Source organism: Gopherus flavomarginatus, chromosome 1 (genome assembly GCF_025201925.1).
Source record: "Gopherus flavomarginatus isolate rGopFla2 chromosome 1, rGopFla2.mat.asm, whole genome shotgun sequence".
Lineage (NCBI taxonomy): Eukaryota > Metazoa > Chordata > Testudines > Testudinidae > Gopherus > Gopherus flavomarginatus.
In genome coordinates, this window is record NC_066617.1 from 339018814 (window position 1) to 339039044 (window position 20231).

Genomic DNA, 20231 nt, shown 5'->3' on the forward strand with positions numbered 1-20231 from the left:
ACTTTTTGGCCTTAACAGTTAGTTCTGCCTGCCTGATGCGCTCAAAGACCTTTTCTAGGTGTAGTAGGTGTTCGGGCCAGGAGTCTGAAAAAATGGCCACATCATCGAGGTAGGCAACTGCAAATTCTCCCAGTCCAGCTAGTAGACCATCTACCAGCCTCTGGAAGGTGGCGGGTGCATTTCGAAGGCTGAAAGGAAGGACATTGAATTCATACACCCCCACATGGGTGACGAATGCTGACCTCTCCTTGGCAGGTTCATCTAGCGGTACTTGCCAGTACCCCTTGGTTAAGTCTATTGTAGAGATGAACTGGGCACGTCCCAACTTTTCCAATAGCTCATCGGTACGTGGCATTGGATAGTTGTCCGGACGAGTTACAGCATTTAGCTTACGGTAGTTCACGCAAAAGCGTATTTCCCCATCTGGTTTGGGTACCAGAACCACTGAAGATGCCCATGCACTGGTAGATGGATGGATTATACCCATCTGTAGCATGTTCTGGATTTCCCGTTCTATAGCAGCTTGGGCATGAGGAGACACCCGGTAGGGTGGGGTTCTGATTGGGTGAGCATTACCTGTATCAATGGAGTGGTATGCCCGTTCAGTCCGTCCTGGGGTGGCTGAGAACAATGGGGCGAAGCTAGTGCACAGCTCCTTGATTTGTTGCCGCTGCAGACGTTCCAGGGTGGTAGAGAGGTTTACCTCTTCCACGCCACCGTCTTTTTTCCCGTCGTAGTATACACCGTCAGGCCACTCAGCATTATCTCCCTGGACTGTAAACTGACAAACCTGTAAGTCTCTGGAATAGAAAGGCTTGAGAGAATTAACATGGTACACTTTAGGCTTTAGTGAGGAATTGGGAAATGCTATGAGGTAGTTTACAGCTCCCAGGCGCTCTTGGACCGTGAAGGGCCCTTCCCATGATGCTTCCATCTTATGGGCCTGTTGCGCCTTCAAGACCATAACCTGGTCTCCTACCGTGAAGGAACGTTCTTTGGCATGTCTGTCATACCAGGCCTTTTGCTCTTCCTGAGCATTTTTTAGGTTCTCTCTAGCAAGGGCTAAAGAGTGTCGGAGGGTGCTTTGTAGGTTGCTTACAAAGTCCAGAATGTTCGTTCCTGGAGAAGGCGTAAACCCCTCCCATTGCTGCTTCACCAACTGTAATGGCCCCTTAACCTCGTGACCATACACAAGTTCAAATGGTGAAAACCCTAAACTGGGATGTGGTACAGCCCTGTAGGCAAACAGCAACTGCTGCAACACAAGGTCCCAATTACTGGAGAATTCGTTGATGAATTTTCGTATCATGGCCCCCAAAGTTCCATTGAACCTTTCCACCAGGCCATTGGTTTGATGGTGGTACGGGGTGGCAACCAAGTGATTCACCCCATGAGTTTCCCACAGTTTTTTCATGGTCCCTGCCAGGAAATTAGACCCTGAATCTGTAAGGATGTCGGAGGGCCAACCTACCCTGGCAAAGATGTCTGTTAGGGCCAGGCACACAGTGTTAGCCCTGGTGTTGCCTAGAGCTACTGCTTCTGGCCATCGGGTAGCAAAGTCCACTAAAGTCAGTACGTACTGCTTTCCTCTGGGCGTCTTTTTTGGGAAAGGGCCCAGAATATCCACAGCTACTCGCTGAAATGGGACCTCAATTATGGGGAGTGGCTGGAGAGGGGCCTTGACCTGGTCTTGAGGCTTTCCCACTCTTTGGCATACCTCACAAGACCGGACATACTTGGCAACGTCCTTGCCCATCCCCTCCCAGTGGAAGGACTTCCCCAACCGGTCCTTGGTTCTGTTCACCCCAGCATGGCCACTGGGATGATCATGGGCTAAGCTTAAGAGCTTCCCCCGGTACTTAGTTGGAACCACCAACTGTTTTTGCGGCTGCCATTCTTCCCGGTGTCCACCAGAAAGAATTTCCTTGTATAAAAGTCCTTGGTCTAAAACAAACCGGGATCGATTAGAAGAGCTGAGAGGCGGTGGGGTGCTCCGTGCCGCCGCCCACGCTTTCTGAAGGCTGTCATCTGCTTCCTGCTCAGTCTGGAACTGTTCCCTTGAGGCTGGGGTCACCAGTTCTTCCTCAGACTGTGGACTTGGGCTTGGTCCCTCTGGAAGCGATGTAGGTGATGGGGTTGTTTCCGTTGCTGGTGAACCGCTCTCCGCTGGTGCACCTGAGGGTATTTCAGGCTCTGGCTGAGCCTTTTGGGTATGGCTGTCTTTGGCTTCTGCCAGTTCTGGCTCGCTGGCGCCCTCTGGCGTTGAGTTTGAAAATGTGGTTGCACTTGCTGGTGCTGGTTGCTGTTCCAGTTCCGGGCCTGGGACTGGAGATGCTGTGGCTGCTTCAGTGGTAGGCATGGAATCCGGGTCCACTACCTCTGCCTGGGTCTCTGGTAACACAGACGGGGCCTCTGTGGACGGCTCAGGAACAGGAATGGGTCTGGAAGCTTGCCTGGTTTGGCTACGTGTAACCATTCCCACTCTCTTGGCCCGCCTCACCTGGTTGGCCAAGTCTTCCCCCAGTAGCATGGGGATAGGATAATTGTCATAGACTGCAAAAGTCCACATTCCTGACCAGCCTTTGTACTGGACAGGCAGTTGAGCTGTAGGCAAGTCTACAGCTTGTGACATGAAGGGGTAAATTGTAACTTTGGCCTTTGGGTTGATGAATTTGGGGTCAACGAAGGATTGGTGGATAGCTGACACTTGTGCCCCCGTGTCTCTCCACGCAGTAACCTTCTTTCCGCCCACTCTCAAATTTTCCCTTCGCTCCAAGGGTATTTGAGAGGCATCCGGGCCTGGGGATCTTTGGTGTGATGGTGGTGTAATGAATTGCACTCGCATGGTGTTCTTGGGACATTTGGCCTTGATATGTCCCAGTTCATTACACTTAAAGCATCTTCCATCTGATGGGTCACTGGGCCAAGGTGAGTTACTGGAGACTGGTGAGGTGGAAGGGTAGGGTGTCTGTGGCTTTACTTGGGTGGTATGTGGGGTCTTTGGCTGTCCTCGGTTGTAGGGTTTATGGTCTGTGTGCCCCCTGGGGTAATCGTTCCCCTTGACAGTAGCTTTCTTGCTTTCTGCCAGTTCCATCCATTTGGCTCCAATCTCCCCCGCCTCAGCGATATCTTTGGGATTTCCATCTTGTATGTACCGTGTGATGTCCTCAGGAACACCATCCAAGAACTGCTCCATTTGTATGAGGAGGTGCAGTTCTTCCAAGGTTTGAACGTTGTTTCCTGTTATCCAGGCCTCATAGTTTTTTGCAATGTAGTAGGCGTGTTTGGGAAATGACACCTCTGGTTTCCACTTTTGGGTTCTGAAGCGCCGACGGGCATGATCTGGGGTTATCCCCATTCTGTATCTGGCCTTGGTTTGAAAAAGTTTATAGTCATTCATTTGCTGCTTAGGCATTTCAGCTGCCACCTCTGCTAAAGGTCCACTGAGCTGTGACCTCAATTCTACCATGTACTGGTCTTCGGGAATGCTGTACCCAAGACAGGCTCTTTCAAAATTTTCCAAGAAGGCCTCGGTGTCATCACCTGCCTTGTAGGTGGGAAATTTCCTGTGCTGTGGAGCAATAATGGGCGCCGGGTTGTTAGGGTTGGCTGGCACATGCAGCCCAGCTTTTGCCAACTCCAGTTCATGTTTTCTCTGTTTTTCCTTCTCTTCATTCTCTTTTTGTTGCTTTTCCATTTCTCGGCGGTGGGCCAACTCTTCTTCTTCTTGTTTCCTTCGGTGGGCGAACTCTTCTTCTTCTAGTTTTCTTTTGTGTGCTGCCTGTTTGATTTGTTCTTCTCTTTCTTTCATCTCCATCTCTTTTTGTTTTATTTCCAGTTGTCGCCTGTGTTCAGCTTCTTTGATTTGCTCTTCGGCCTCAATTTTTGCCTTAGAAGTCATGATTCCTGTTTTCTTGTGTTGGGGTGCCCTCCGGTGTTTATCTTCTGAACTGCAGGCTCTGTTGCCTCCTGAAGTCTGCCTAGCAACAGTGCCTTTAGCTAATCTTCAATATTAAGTAAACCTGAAAAACCACTTTATTTGCATGCATATAGTGCTGGAACTTGCCTCCTAATGGGAGGGCTATTGCATGACAAAAGACCCTTAACAGTCTGGTAATGGCTTCTTGCTTAACATGCAAGCCACAAACTGCCAGAGAGAGCAGAAAAAAAAATTCTCTCTGGTTCCCTTTTAAAACCAACTGTTTCTCTCTGCTAAAAAGCCCTTAGCAGAGAAAAGAAAAATATAATATTCCTACTGGCTTCTGGATTCTGTCTATATCCCACCCGCTGCTACACCATATCATAACCTAGTCCCAGATTTGGACCTTAGCGTCCAAAATATGGGGGTTAGCAAGTACCAGGTCCAAGCTGGTAACTAAGCTTGGAGGTTTTCATGCTAACCCCCATATTTTGGACGCTAAGGTCCAAATCTGGGACTAAGGTTATGATAGGCCCAAAGGGTCTGAAGCAGATCACTAGGCCTAATTAGAGGCTGGAGCCAAGAACTGTCCTGATCAGGTGCTAGCCAAAGAAAGTCAGTCTAGGGGAAGTGGAGACCCCCTGAAAGACCACATCAAAGACCTGTGACAGCTTGTAACTCAAGAGAAGTTCTGTCCCTGGCAAGAAGGGGGACCAAGGACAGATTTAGGGTCAGCTAGGCAACCTTGCGAGAGAGACACTTTTTTGAGCCCTACTGGCCCCTGTCAGTTGGGGGAGAATAGCTGGTGTATAGCTGGCCACCAGCATGCCTGTTCAAAGGAGGGGCCAGGCAGTGTCAGAGAGAAAGGGTATGTCTACACTACGAAATTAGTTCAATTTAATAGAAGTCAATCTTTTTGGAAATCAATTTGATACTGTCATTTGTGTGTGTCCCCACTAAACGCATTAAGTTGGCAAAGCATGTCCACAGTACCGAGGCTAGCGTTGACTTCCAGGGCGTTGCACTGTGGGTAGTTATCCCACAGTTCCCGCAGTCTCAGCTGCCCATTGGAATTCTGGATTGAGCTCCCAATGCCTGATGGATCAAAAACATTGTTGTGGGTGGTTCTGGGTACATGTCGTCAGCCCCCCCCCAGTCCCTCCCTCTGTGAAAGCAACGGGAAAAAATCATTTCTTGCCTTTTTTCCTGGGTTACCCGTGCAGACGACATACCACAGCAAGCATGGAGCCTGCTCAGCTCTCTGTCACCAGACGACTTCTGGGTGCTGCTGACAGACGCGGTATTGCAATGCTACACAGCAGCAGCTCCTTGCCTTTGCAAGTTGGCAAAGATGGTTACCATTACCAGTCATACTGTACTGTCTGCTGCTGTCATGGGTACTTCTGGCCACCTCGGTGAGGTCAGTTGGAGGCGCCTGTACAAAAATGGGAATGACTCCCCACGTCATTCTCTTCTTTCAGTTTTGTCTAATGGAGATTCAGTCCTGCCTAGAATATTAGGCAAGCCTACTAAAGAACCACAGAAGCAAACGGCCGCTCCTGGTCAGAGCCCCAGAAATGATGAGCTGCATACTATTCTAGGGGGTGCCACTACAACAACCCACCTGTTGCTTCCCTCCTCCTCAACCCCTCTCAGGCTACCTTGGCAGTTATCCCCCTATCTGTGTGATGAAGTAATAAAGAATGCATGAATTTGAAACAACACTGACTTTATTGCCTCTGCAAGCAGAGATCAAAGGAGGGAGGAGGGCTGTTGGCTTACAGGGAAGTAGAGTGAACAACTATTCTGCACCTGCTCAGCCTATAGTTGAACTGTTCCTTACTACTGTCCAGGCTTCATGAGCCATGGGTAGGCTGCAATGGGTAGGCTGGGTTAGGTGTGACCATGCGGTGCTGCTGACTGGGAGAGCAGCCCGAGGCAGAAGCCTCCAGCTGACATATTCCAGGCAAGACTGAATCTCCATTACACAAAACTTAAATGACCTGAAGTCATTCCCATTTTTGTCCAGGCGCCCCTGATCGACCTCACCGAGGCCAGCCAGGAGCATGCATGTCTACCCAAGTGCCCCCGACTGACCTCACCAATGCCAGCCAGGAGCACCCAGTGGGCGATGATGGCGGCTACGAGCCATACTGTACCATCTGCCATCAGCAAGGCTAGGGGATGCTGCTGTGTAGTGCTGCAGTACTGCATCTGCCAGCAGCACCCAGTAGACATACGAAACATACAGTGACAATGAAAAAATTCAAGAAACAATTTTTTCCCATTGTTTTCATGGGGGGAGGAAGGAGGGCTGATGACATGTACCCAGAACCACCCGCAACAATGTTTTTTGACCGATCAGGCATTGGGAGCTCAACTCAGAATTCAAATGGTTGGCAGAGACTGGGGGAACTGTGGGATAGCTACAGTCATCAGTCGCCCCTCTCTCCGTGAGCTCAACTGCAGACAATCATTTTGCGCCTTTTTTCCTCACAGAGGCCATACCACGGCAAGCCTAGAGCCCATTCAGCTCACTGCAGCAGTTATGAGGATTGTAAAAGCCTCACGCATTATAGACAGCTGCAGCAGCACAGCAGCCAGCAAACAGAGCTGTAAACAGGGGAGTTTCACTGGGAGTTTACAGGGGGAGTTTGCGGGGGAGACTTAGAGACCTAGGCAGAAGAACTGACAGGCTAGTGAAGGGAGCGGGTGGTGGTCTGCCAGTTTTCTGGTGCCTGTTGGGGGTTTGTTTTGGTGTGTGTTTCTTTGACTACCAGGTTTTAGGTGGGAAGGCTATGACCGATACAGAGGCAGCAGTGAAAGACACAATGAGGATGACTAGAATTGGAAACTGCAGCATGGACATGATCCTGGAGGCGGTACCTGAAAAGAGTTTCGTCTGCATGAAGTGCCGCCTGATAGAGCTGATGGAAGAAAAGATCCGAGGACTGGAGATGCAGGGGGAAACTCTGGTCGAGTTTAGAAGGGAGTTCGAGCAGATGATGGAGCAAAGACATGAGGAGGCTGAAGGGATAATCTCACACTTGCAGATGGAAGCAGGACCAAAGAATTCTGAGAGGAGACTGCTGGGTGAGGAAAGTGGACGGTGGAAGCATGTGACTAAGAGAACCAGACAGAGGAAAAGACGGGCCAGTGAAGGAGAAATAGAGCTCAAGAACAGGTTTGCAGAGCTGGAAAATGAAGATGGGGCACAGCAGGTGGTCACTGAAGGTGAGAGGGCAAGGAAAAAGAGAAGAGCAGCTAGCCCTACAGGAAGAGGGGAAGAGTCAATGGAGACAACACCAAATATGAGCCCCAGGAGGATACAGAATGGGTTGCGGAGGATTGCAAAGGCGAATAGTAATCAAGAGGACTTTCAGTCAGTGGGAGCAGGGTATAGACTGGAGAATCACACTGTCACCAGAAAAAGGCAGGTCTACATGATTGGGGACTCCTTACTGAGAAGAATAGACAGGCCTATAACTAGAGCTGATCCGGAGAAAAGAAGGGTGTGCTGTCTGCCAAGTGCTAAGATACGGGATGTCGACCTGAGGCTGAAAAGGATCCTAACAGGAGCGGGAAAGAATCCGTTGATTGTCCTTCATGTGGGAACGAATGATACAGCTAGACTCTCATTCGAACGTATCAAGGGAGACTATGCCAGGCTGGGGAAGACACTTAAGGAAATCGAGGCTGAGATGAACTTCAGTGGGATTCTGCCTGTTCCTAGAGAAGGGCAACAAAGGTTTGACAAGATTATGGCGATCAACAGATGGCTCAGGTAGTGGTGCTGTAAGGAGGGCTTCGGTATGTACGGCCACTAGGAAGCATTCATGGACAAAGGACTGTTCTCTCGGGATGGACTTCACCTGAGTGAGGGAAATAGACTTCTAGGATGGAGACTCACCCAACTGATTAAGAGAGCTTTAAACTAGGAATTTGGGGAGATGGCTGGGAAATGTCCAGGTAATCTCCACACCGGAATTTAACACTGAGAGGGAAGAAAACAAAGTAAGAGAAGATACAACCGTGGGCAGAAGAATGGACATAAGGAGGAAGGATAGTGTAGATACCAGTCAAATAGGTGATACTGGTGGTAGAATGTCTGTGCCTAACCGGATAAAGAATGTCAGTGAAGCCAAATGGCAAAAATTAAGATGTCTGTACACTAATGTGAGGAACCTAGGTAACAAAATGGAGGAACTAGAGCTACTGGTGCAGGAAGTGAAACCGGATATTATAGGGATAACAGAAACATGGAGGAATAGCAGCAAAGAATCCTGTGGCACCTTATAGACTAACAGATGTTTTGGAGCATGAGCTTTTGTGGGTGAATACCCACTTCATCAGATGCATGTAGTGAAAATTTCCAGGGGCAGGTATATATATGCAAGAAGGTTAGAGATAATAAAGTTAGTTCAATCAGGGAGGATGAGGCCCTGTTCTAGCAGTTGAGGTGTGAAAACCAAGGGAGGAGAAACTGGTTTTGTAGTTGGCAAGCCATTCACAGTCTTTGTTTAATCCTGAGCTGATGGTGTCAAATTTGCAGATGAACTGAAGCTCAGCAGTTTCTCTTTGAAGTCTGGTCCTGAAGTTTTTTTGCTGCAGGATGGCCACCTTAAGGTCTACTATAGTGTGGCCAGGGAGGTTGAAGTGTTCTCCTACAGGTTTTTGTATATTGCCATTCCTAATATCTGATTTATGACCATTGATCCTTTTCCGTAGAGACTGTCCAGTTTGGCTGATGTACATATTGTTAGCCAAATTAGGCTCGTTCTCCCCGGAGCTACCCAATTACTCCAAAGAGAGACACAGAGAGCTTCACTGTTTTATTGAATGATCAGCTGAGCGGGTGTCCCCCTCGACTAATGCCAGAGGAAGGGCACACCGAGACAAGCTTTACATTGTATATTTATAGCATTTTACACGTCATATCAGACCACACTGGTCGGAACATGTTTTTCCTGAGTCATCCTGAGTCAGGAGTCATGAGTACATAGGTTTATTTACCTGCTGACATCTACATTCCACGTTGCTTTCCTTGACCATAGTACTAACAGTGTTTACCGACCAGTGCTTGTGACAGCAGGTCATAGGCTAGTATTGCATACAACAAATTTTCAATTCATCCATTTACCTATCTTTAATTCATCGATTTACCCATCAATCCCCCCTTTGAATAAAGCATTGCGAGAGCTAAACTCCCCAATCTTCAGGTTCTATTGGCTGATATAGCACCATTATTCGTTGATAGACAAGTTGATTAGCAATTCGCCGGACTACTGCAATTAAACAGGGAGCAAAGCAAGCTAGAGTTAATAGGACTATAATAAAGACTGCACCGATAAGGAAGCCCTTTCGGAGCCACCCTATTTGTGGTAACCAGGACGTAAACCAATCCATATTCCACCCTCCCCATGTCTGAACTGGGACGTGGGCTAATTTTCTCATTTCTTTTGTTAGCTGTTTTACTGCTTTTCCACTATCATCGATTTGTATACAGCAGTTAGATTCATTTAATTTCGCACAGACTCCCCCTTCCTCAGCCAGTAAGTAATCGAGGACCATATGATGTTGATAGATCGCATTTCTCATTTGAGTTGATTGATCGGCCAACAGATCAAGAGCTGCAGCTGTTTGGTTAGTTATTATCTCTAAAATAGCCTGTAGCCTGATTATCCGATTTAAATTATAAATAGGCTCTCTGGCCCCTGATATTAATTCATTTGGGTTTCAAGTCGCTGGGCCGTAATGTTTTATAATTCGTTCAGGGGGCCATTCCTGAGCTTCCCATGTTTGGGAGCTTCCGGCAGCTAGGGTGGAGTCTACGAATCGTTTTTCTCTAACTAAATCATCATATACTTTAATTCCCAATTCATTTCCTTGCGTTTGGGGTAATAAAAAGAATAAGGGCCTAATATATCCAATGTAACATACTCCTGACCAATTTGGAGGCAACCTTCGGTAGGCAAATTGCCCACAAATCCAGTAATGGCCTTTCAGGGCCCATGTTCCATTAGCAAAAGGGCCATCCCAGGTTTCGAGGTCCAATGGTTCTTCATAATACAAGTAATTCCCTGACCCTAAGGGCCCTCCTACTATGGTGTGTGAGCCGTCGGAAGCACAATATTCACATTTCCATGCCCCAGCCCCTGGTTTCCAAATACAATTACAGCCCCACTCCGGGTTGTTAGTGCTAGACCAAAAGTGTTTAAAGTGGGTGCGGGTGCCATTATGGTGCTGCCATGCCCACTGAAACCACCGTACTACGTGCTCTTTGCTTGTAGCATTATCTCGTTGGCAACTTAAAAAGAGAGCATCAAAAAACCCATCTTGTCCTACCGCCTTGCAACCTGCACCTGTATGATGCTGGTAGGAACATTCTACTCAGCTATTATTAGTAAGTTTGACATGTGTATGGTTCCAACTTCCTTGATAGTTAGAGCAGTCATATGGGTGGCAGTGGGTTTGGTAACAATCAAATCCGAGGCGAGGGTCCACTCACACTTACTTGTCCCCAAATATATTCCCTCCTGTTTTGTTCGATTAAGACACAAGAAGCCCATTGCAGAGGAATAGAGCCGCCAGGGACTACTATCCGCTGTCCATATTCCTGTTCCATTGTGCACTATACTTAAATTACTAATCCACCACTTGGGTTGCACTGGCTGGGCTACCCAAGGCCATTCATCTAATTCTCCCAGTCCCTCACATACCCAACAGTTGCTAAGGTTAAAGGAATTTGCTATAATTTCCCCTAGTTGTATAAACCTGTTTTCCCAACCATAATTATAATGAAAATACAGAAACAAAAATATTACTGATTGCTTCATTGTCTCTTTTTCTTAAAGAGTCCTTTTAATCCGTCCTTGATACTCCCAGGTAGAGTCTTCACCTGTGCCACCCCGGGCCTCCGGAGCCGGGGCAGACAGAGGGCTGATCCAATCGTCAGAGGCTTCACCTGTGCTTCCTCGGGCTTCCGGTGCCGGGGAGGGCAAAGGGCTGGTGTCCTTTACTGGAAACTCAGATCCTAAAGCAGGGTTTACGTACCGTTTTACCCGTGTGTGATGTGTCCATTTACTGTTTCCAAGGAGTTTAACTGCAGCCTGGCTGATGAGCGAGACTGTGTATGGACCGTCCCACCATGCTGTTATAGGATCATGTTTCCATTTCCTAACAAGAACCTGGTCACCGATCTGGAATGGATGTACAGGTTGGTCCAATGGAAGAGATTGGAAGGCTGCTGCGTAGCGATGCAATCGGGACAAGACAGTCTGTAGAACAGAAACCTGTTTCCATAAAATATCTTTTCCCACCTCCCAAGTTACATCCTCGTGAAATCCTGGAATAAGAATACGAGGGGGAAAGCCAAAAACCAACTCGAAGGGTGATAATTTCAATCCCTTCCGTGGAGTCCTTCGAATTTTAGTCAAGGCCAAGGGTAAAGCATCTAGCCACTTTAATCCAGACTCCATACATAATTTAGTAAGAGTTTCCTTCAAAGTTCAATTCATTCTTTCTACTTGCCCAGAGCTTTGAGGTCTCCATGAGGTATGCAATTTCCATTGTATACCAAAAGCCTGGGATATTTGTTGTGTTACCTTTGACAGGAAATGACTTCCTTGATCCGAATCGATAACCTCCGGGAGGTGATGTCGAGGAATGATTTCCTGCAGTAAAGCTTTAGTAACAGCTCGGACCTGGCAATGTCTGGTGGGGAAGCACTCTACCCACCCAGTGAGTTGATCAACAAAAACAAGTATGTATTTGTAGCCCCTGCATGGGGGCATTTCAGCAAAATCGACTTGCCATTTCTGAAAAGGGTATGTGGCCCATGGTCGGCCGCCCATAGGGGCAGGCGGACCACATCCTTTTTGATTTGTTTGTTGACAAGTAGGACAATTTATAACAATTCTCTGGGATTCCATATGCATGCCCAGTCCCTTAAGAGTTCGGGGGGTCAAATCAACCATTGCTCCCGATCCCATATGTCCTTCTTTGTGTAAGAGCGTAAGAATTTCTCTCAACACGGGCCGGGGAACAAAGATCTCTCCTCCGGGTAGTTTCCACCATCCTGAGGAGATCCGTTGAGCCCCTATGCTCTGGGCATATTGTATTTCCTCCGCTGTATACTGAGGAGGCGAGGCCTTGGCTTCAGTATCCTGTGTCAAGAGGAGCCATGCGGCTCCTTCTCGTGCGGCTTCTTTTGCCGCTTGATCAGCTAGTTGATTATATTTGCGTTGTTCAGCTTGAGGGGTCTTCCCATGGGCACGCACATGGATTACGGCGACCCGCAGGGGAAGCATCAGGGCATCTAGGAGGGTTTTGATAAGACCCCCATGTGCAATCTTTTGGCCTGAAGCCGTAATGAATCCTCTTTCTTTCCACAGAGTTCCATGGGCATGCACTACCATATAAGCATAACGACTATCAGTATATAAGTTAAGAACCTTTCCAGCTCCCATTTTAAGGGCTTCGATAAGGGCTACTAATTCTGCTGCTTGAGCAGATATGTTAGGGCTCAATTTGAACTTATATACTTCTTTGTTTTTAACCACCACTGCTGCCCCAGTATGCCGCTTACCATTTAACATGTAACTAGACCCATCTACATATGCTTCGATATCAGGGTTTGACCAGGGCACATCGGAGAGGTCTGGTCAGGGGTTAGTTTCTTGCTGCAAAACTTCAACACAGTCATGAGTGGGACTGGATTCCTGAGAAATCCGAGGGTCTGGTAACAAGGTTGCTGGGTTAAGAGAGCTAACAGCCCTAAACGTTAGATTGGGGGCTAATAAAAGCCCTACCTCATATCGTGAGTGCCGACTGGGATTTAAGTGTTTCTCTCCGGCTCCTGTCCCTAATATTTGAGGCACTCCATGGGGAACCACAACTTCAGTGTCCCCACCCAGGGTTAACTTTTCAGCTTCCTGAACAAGGAGGCTGGTTGCCGCAACAGCTCGTAAACAGGCAGGTCATCCTCTGGCAACAGGATCTAATAGTTTTGAATAGTAACCAATTGGTTGCCAGATTGGTCCTGAGCGCTGACACAGGACCCCTGCTGCTACTCCATTTCTCTCATGGACATACAGGGTAAATGGCTTTCGAGGATCTGGAAAAGCCAAAGCAGGAGGCTGAGTTAAAGCTGTCTTAAGCTCTCGAAATGCTTTTTCCATCTCCCTGGTCCATTTCCAATAGAGCAAACCTTCTTTAGTTAAGGATTCATATAGGGGTTTGGCTTTTCCCCCATAGTCAGGGATCCAGAGTCTACAAAATCCGGTCAATCCTAAGAAAGCCCTTAACTCCCGGGGATTTCGTGGTTGGGGACAAGTGAGTATGGCCTGGATTCTTTCTTTTCCCAATCTGCGATTTCCTTTGGATAGATGATATCCAAGAAAAGTGACCTGTTGCTTCACTAATTGGGCTTTTTCCTTTGAAACTTTATACCCCTGCTCTACTGTTTGCACTTTACAGGATGTCTCGTTATCAGTACTTAAAAGCAGATCATCGCAATACTGAACTATGTTACATGAGGGGTGTTTAGCAAGGAATGGGGCAAGGTCTCTTTTTAGCTGGCTGCCAAAAAACTCAGGTGCACAGGTAAGTCCTTGTGGGATGACAGTCCACAGATACTGAGCCTTGTAATGGGTGTCTGGATCTTCCCATTCAAATGCAAACAGCTTTTGTGAGTCAGGGTGTAGAGGAATAGAGAAAAAGGCATCTTTTAAATCTATTACAGAGAACCAGCTATGAGTCTTGGGAATCTGACCAAGGATAGTATGGGGATTCGGAACTACTGGAAAGGGGGTTTCTCTTTGCTTGTTCACCAGTCTTAGGTCTTGTACCAATCGATACTGTCCGTTAGGTTTAGGCACCCCTATTATTGGAGTATTGTATGGGGACATGCCTTCCCTGAGCCAGCCACATCGCACAAATTTGAGAATTAGGGGTTTTAGACCAATTTGTGTAGCCAACTTCAGAGGATATTGTCGGACACGGATCGGACTGCTCCCCTCCTTAAGATGTATCCGTACTGGGGAGGCATTCCGAGCCAGTGGGACACTTCCCTTCTCTGCCCAGACCTCAGGATTAATCCCCGGTATCAGGTCCCCTTCTGTACTCTGGTATTCTGTATTTTTGGCAGACAATAAGGCCATCTGATAATTCGAAGCTTGTTTTTTTGGAAGCCTAACCTCAATAGTTCCATTGCTGAACGAGATTTCTGCCTGCAATTTAGTGAGAATATCTCGTCCTAGCAAGGCAATGGGGCATGAGGGGCTACAGACAAACTGATGAGAGATCTGATGGTCTCCTATTTTAACTAAAAGGGGCAATGTTTTCTTTAATGCCATCTTCTGTCCTTCGATTCCCTGTACTATTTCATGTCCTACAGCCTTCCTTTGGGGGGCCTCAACACTAGGGAGTAAACTAAGGGCAGCACCAGTGTCTATTAGGGCTTCTATTTGGCAGCCCCCTATCTGAATCTGTACCGTGGGATCAAACTCAGCAGCTTGTGCTGCTAAGAGGGGCCACTGGGTCCCCCGGCCCCCCTATTAGGGAGAAGCACTGTCCGAATCTGCTGTGTTATAGTAAATTGGGAGTGCTGGAGCCTCATTTTTACGTCCCTTTTCCATAAATCGTCTTTTAGGACATTCATTTTTCCAATGTCCCTCCTCTCTACAGATGGCGCACTGATTGCGCCCTAAGCGGGGAAGTCGTTTCCTACCTCTTTCCCCAACATACCCAATGCCTTCGTTTCCCTTTCTTAGAGCCATTGCTAGGGTCCGAGCTCCCTTCTTATGTTCTTCATCTTCCCGTCTATCATATACCTTTAGAGCAATTTGTAATAGCTCCTCTATATTCTTTCCGGATGCTCCCTCTAACTTTTGCAATTTCTTTCTAATATCTTCATAGGATTGACCAATGAAGAGAGGAATTAACACACGTTTTCCATTTTCATCCTCTGGGTTCAGGTCTGTGTATCTTTTACAGGTATCACAAAGTCTTTCATAAAAAGCAGCTGGATTCTCATTTTTCTCTTGTCTGATATTATATAGTTTGGCCCAATTGGGGGTTTTTCGAATGCAACGTTTCATACCCTGCACTATAGTGGCGGCATATCGAGCATGTTCGGCTCGTCCTATATCGGTATATGACCATCTAGGGTCGCACTCGGGCACTCGATCAGCCACTGAGGCTAACTGGTCTGTCTCTGCGACCCACTCACGGGCTTTTGCCACAACCATTCGCCTTTCCTCTGCTGTCAGTAATGTTCTCAAAGCTATTTGCATATCAGTCCATGTGGGGTTATGAGCTGTTATCAGCATTTCAAAGACTGTTGTAAGGGGGGCCGGATCGTCTGAGAAAGATGGATTTTGTTGTTTCCAATTATATAAGTCACTTGTAGTAAATGGGACATATACCATGGTCATTTTACCATCTTCTCCTAAAGTTTCACATAGGGGCATTAGATATGCTGGGACACCTTGGTCCTTACTTCTTAATTCATAAGTATGTATGGGCCCTTTCTGTGTGGAGTCAGGGGAAATCCTGGTAGAATCCTGTTCTACTCTTTTATCCTCTTTGTCCCCTGTAGACACGAAAGGGGTGCTAGTGCCCTCCCCCTCCTGCAGGTGAGAAAGGCTTGGGTACAAGGGAGGAGGAGGAACCATACATTCCGGAGGTTGTGGGATTACAGGGGGAGGGCATGGCCTTTTAACGGGGATATTGGATTTCTTAACCGGGGCTCGGGCCAACAAAATCTTAAGGGTCCTCTGCCTACATTTTTGTAACCAGGGAGGGGGATTGGCTACCAGATCCTGCCAAATGTCTATGTACGGATACTGGTCCCAATGCCCATCTCGGGTCACAATACCATGCACAGCCTGTACAATATCTAATTTTAATGTACCACCATCTGGCCAGTCTACCTTAAATGTCGGCCATTCTATCGTGCAAAATTTTATCAGATCTTCTTTACATAATACCGTCCCATAATCTGCCTGGCGCCTAAACGCTGTCCAATTATCCAACATGCATCCTAGAGGTGTTCCAGAATAAGAATTTTGAGTGGACCCCATAGACCCCATACTTAAGACTCAAATGCTATGTACATACAGATTCACAACAGATATTCACTGAGGTTCGGCTGACCCCCCTTGCAATCAAGATATCTTGGTCATCGGGTTTCCCCTTGCAGGAGTCTTGGGGCGGCTAGAGTCAGCTTAGTCCCAGATGTAACTCGCAGCAATCACTCACCTTCCACACAGAAACACCAAATGCTTATACACGAGTTGAACTTCCAATACACAATAAGGAGAAGGAAGAAAAGCGCAAGCGGGCACAAAAGAGTTAAGAGTTGTGTTAAACAACCCATAAACTAATACCACACAAATCATTCACAAAACTATAACAATGCTACTAGTAGTATACCTTCTCGTTGCAATTTCCGTCGTCCAACCCACACTTCGGGGGCGTTAATCCTCAACCCTTTGGAGGGAAACGCACTTACCACCCGGAGTGGCCGTGTCCGGCTTGGGGACGCTGAGGAACCAAAAACTCAGTGCTCTTGTGTCCTTTTGGGACTTACTCTAGAGAGGACACCGCTGCCCCGGTTGGCGGTAGTGGTCCGAGAACACGAGCTGCACAATCAGCTCGGGGTGGCCACTTTTCTCGGTACCAACCTACTAGCCACCTATAGCGTCAGCGCCCTCTACAGGGAGAGTCCTGCCGCGGTCGCCAATTTGTTAGCCAAATTAGGCTCGTTCTCCCCGGAGCTACCCAATTACTCCAAAGAGAGACACAGAGAGCTTCACTGTTTTATTGAACGATCAGCTGAGCGGGTGTCCCCCTCGACTAATGCCAGAGGAAGGGCACACCGAGACAAGCTTTACATTGTATATTTATAGCATTTTACACGTCATATCAGACCACACTGGTCAGAACATGTTTTTCCTGAGTCATCCTGAGTCAGGGGTCGTGAGTACATAGGTTTATTTACCTGCTGATGTCTACATTCCACGTTGCTTTCCTTGACCATAGTACTAACAGTGTTTACCGACCAGTGCTTGTGACAGCAGGTCATAGTGACAGCAGGTCATAGGCTAGTATTGCATACAACAAATTTTCAATTCATCCATTTACCTATCTTTAATTCATCGATTTACCCATCAATATTAGAGGGGCATTGCTGGAATTTGATGGCGTATATTACATTGGTGGACGTGCCGGTGAATGAACCGGTAATGGTGTGGCTGATCTGGTTAGGTCCTGTGATGGTGTCGCTGGTGTAGATATGTGGGCAGAGTTGGCATCGAGGTTTGTTACATGGATTGGTTCCTGAGCTAAAGTTACTATGGTGCGGTGTGCAGATACTGGTGAGAATATGTTTCAGGTTGGCAGGCTGTCTGTGGGCGAGGACTGGCCTGCCACCCAAGGCCTGTGAAAGTGTGGGATCATTGTCCAGGATGGGTTGTAGATCCCTGATGATGCATTGGAGGGGTTTTAGCTGGGGACTGTATGTGATGGCCAGTGGAGTCCTGTTGGTTTCTTTCTTGGGTTTGTCTTGCAGTAGGAGGCTTCTGGGTACACGTCTGGCTCTGTTGATCCATTTCCTTAATTCCTCGTGCGGGTATTGTAGTTTTGAGAATGCTTGGTGGAGATTTTGTAGGTGTTGATCTCTGTCTGAGGGGTTAGAGCAGATGCGGTTGTACCTCAGTGCTTGGCTGTAGACAATGGATCGTGTGGAAGTGGGTATTCACCCACGAAAGCTCATGCTCCAAAACGTCTGTTAGTCTATAAGGTGCCACAGGATTCTTTGCTGCTTTTACAGATGCAGACTAACACGGCTACCACTCTGATACTTGACACCATGCAAGGCACTGCATTTAGCCGTATGGAGTGGAAATCCATCAACCTCATGAAGAAACTTGCACAAATACAGACAGATATCATCTTCCTTTCCAAATGCAAAAGGATGGACATCATACCAAATGGACTAAAGGTAAAAAAATCCACTCCTATCTACATACTACACAGACCACAGTGAGAGATTATGCCATACTCTATCAAAGAAACTGAGGAACCACCTGATCAGCATCCTATACAGCAAACAGGAAAACATCAAAAAAGAGCTCTCCAACCTGGAGACTCTCATTAATAACCAAACTTCCATACAAACGGACTTCACTAAAATAAGACAGGAGATCTATATTACTCACTTCACCTCTCTACAAAGGAAAAAGGACTGTAAGCTGTCTAAACTCCTACCTGCCACATGGGGCCACAACTGTCGGACCCCCAATCCACCCAGCAATATCGTCAATCTATCCAACTACACACTCAGCCCAGAAGAAAAGTCTGTCCTATCTCGGGGACTCTCTTTCTGCCCTGCCACCCCCACCAACATGATACAGTTCTGCGGCGATCTGGATGCCTACTTTCGCCGTCTCTGACTCAAAGAATACTTTCAGGACAACACTGAACTACGCACTGATACACAGGTACCCTCCCACCAACAGCACAAGAAGAAGAACTCCACATGGACTCCTCTTGAGGGTCGAAATGACAGTCTGGACCTACACATTGAATGCTTCCGCCGACGTGCACAGGCAGAAATTGTGGAAAAACAACATCGCTTGCCTCATAACCTAAGTCGTGCAGAACGCAATGCCATCCACAGCCTCAGAAACCACCCTGACATTATAATTAAAGAGGCAGATAAAGGAGGTGCTGTTGTCATCATGAACAGGTCTGACTACCAAAAGGAGGCTGCCAGACAACTCTCCAATACCAAATTCTATGGGCCACTTCCCTCAGATCGGACTGAGGAAGACACTAAGAAACTGTACCGTCTACTCAGGACACTCCCTACACTAACACCGGAACAAATCAACATACCCTTAGAGCCCCAACCAGGGTTATTCTATCTACTACCCAAGATCCATGAACCCGGAAATCCTGGATGCCCCATCATCTCGGGCATTGGCACTCTCACTGAAAGACTGTCTGGATATGTGGACTCTCTACTCAGACCCTATGCCACCAGCACTCCCAACTACCTCCGTGACACCACTAATTTCCTGAGGAAACTACAATGCATTGGTGACCTTCCAGAAAACAGCATCCTAGCCACCATGGATGTAGAGGCTCTCTACACAAACATCCCACACACAGATGGAATACAAGCTGTCAGGAACAGCATCCCTGATGATGCTACAGCACAACTGGCTGCTGAGCTCTGTGCCTTTATTCTCACACACAACTATTTCAAATTTGATGACAATCTATATCTCCAGATCAGTGGCACCGCTATGGGCACCCGCATGGCCCCACAATATGCCAATATTTTTATGGCCGACCTGGAACAACGCTTCCTCAGCTCTCGTCCACTCACGCCCCTTCTCTACCTACGCTACATTGATGACATCTTCATCATGTGGACCCATGGAAAGGAGACTCTGGAAAAATTCCACCACAATTTCAACAGCTTCCACCCCACCATCAACCTCAGCCTGGACCAATCTACAAGGGAAGTCCACTTCCTAGACACCATGGTGCAAATAAGTGATGGTCACATTAACACCACCCTATACCGAAAACCTACCGACCGCTATGCCTACCTTCATGCCTCCAGATTCCATCCTGGGCACATCACACGATCCTTTGTCTACAGTCAAGCACTGAGGTACAACCGCATCTGCTCTAACCCCTCAGACAGAGATCAACACCTACAAAATCTCCACCAAGCATTCTCAAAACTACAATACCCGCACGAGGAAATAAGGAAATGGATCAACAGAGCCAGACGTGTACCCAGAAGCCTCCTACTGCAAGACAAACCCAAGAAAGAAACCAACAGGACTCCACTGGCCATCACATACAGTCCCCAGCTAAAACCCCTCCAACGCATCATCAGGGATCTACAACCCATCCTGGACAATGATCCCACACTTTCACAGGCCTTGGGTGGCAGGCCAGTCCTCGCCCACAGACAACCTGCCAACCTGAAACATATTCTCACCAGTAACTGCACACCACACCATAGTAACTCTAGCTCAGGAACCAATCCATGTAACAAACCTCGATGCCAACTCTGCTCACATATCTACACCAGCGACACCATCACAGGACCTAACCAGATCAGCCACACCATCACCGGTTCATTCACCTGCACATCCACCAGTGTAATATACGCCATCATATGCCAGCAATGCCCCTCTAATATGTACATCAGCCAAACTGGACAGTCTCTACAGAAAAGGATCAATGGTCACAAATCAGATATTAGGAATGGCAATATACAAAAACC